The sequence below is a fragment of the Crocuta crocuta genome, unplaced genomic scaffold (genome assembly GCF_008692635.1).
Source record: "Crocuta crocuta isolate KB4526 unplaced genomic scaffold, BGI_CrCroc_1.0 scaffold301, whole genome shotgun sequence".
NCBI lineage: Eukaryota > Metazoa > Chordata > Mammalia > Carnivora > Hyaenidae > Crocuta > Crocuta crocuta.
Window position 1 is genome coordinate 1,656,243 of NW_027527544.1, and position 968 is coordinate 1,657,210.

General features: G+C 42.9%; 1 protein-coding gene across 1 annotated transcript in view; it reads left to right on the top strand.

Annotated features, from left to right (window-relative positions):
- The window catches only part of OTC (ornithine transcarbamylase), a 61,289-nt gene that overhangs the window by 25,735 nt on the left and 34,586 nt on the right, over positions 1-968 (top strand). The window lies entirely within an intron of this gene.

Here is a 968-nt window from a genome sequence, read left to right on the forward strand (position 1 = left end):
GGCTCCTCCCTAATGGGTGGCTTTCTTGTATATTGTCTCTAAATCTTTGTAAAAGCCTTACAAATTAAGTATTATTGGCTCAATTTTATAGACAACAAAACCATGACCTAGAGAAGGAATGGAGCTTAGCAGCGAGGACAGCATTTAAATCATGCTTTTTTTAAGCCAGGCTATTTTGACTACCCCTACTGCCTCTTATATGTAACCCATGAGGGGGACAGTGAAATACATTATGGAAAGCATTGGCTTGTGTGTCCTGAGGTCCCCAACACCACCCCCCTCTTTGATGATTCACCAGGAGGATTCATGGACTCAGCATATAGTCATACTCACAGCTGTGATTTATTATAGTGAAAGTATACTAAACACAATCAACAAACTGAAAAGTCACATGTAGCAAAGTCTAAGGGAAACCAGGTGCAAGATTCCAAGAGTCCTTTTCCCATGGAATCACTCAGGGCCCGTTTAATTCCCTTAGTAACAAGTTGTGACAACACGTGTGAAATGCTGCCAACCAGGGAACTGGTAACTCAGAGACTCAGTACCCAGGATTTTTATTGGGGGCTGGTCACATAGCATCCTCCCTTTGACATGCACCCAAATCTAGACTCTCAGAAGGAAAGCAGGCATTCACTTTAAACCATATTGTTTGTAAACAAACAAACAAACAACCCCAAAACATTCTAGGCCTAGTGGGCCACTCTTATCAGTCCTGGATACCCTCCCCAAATCGAAGCTCCCAGATGCCATCCAAGGGCCAACCTTATATGCAGGTCTTTAAAAGGCTAGCAGCCAGGCATGGTTTGGAAATCACAAGGGTCGAGATCTGGACCAAGCTTTGCCACTTACCTCCTGTGAGTCATAGGTGAAAACTTCCCCAGATCGTAGTTTCCTTTTCTATAAAACGAGGGAATTCTGCTCTGTAAGGCTCAATTTATACTCTCAAGTGCATGCAAATATATTAGATT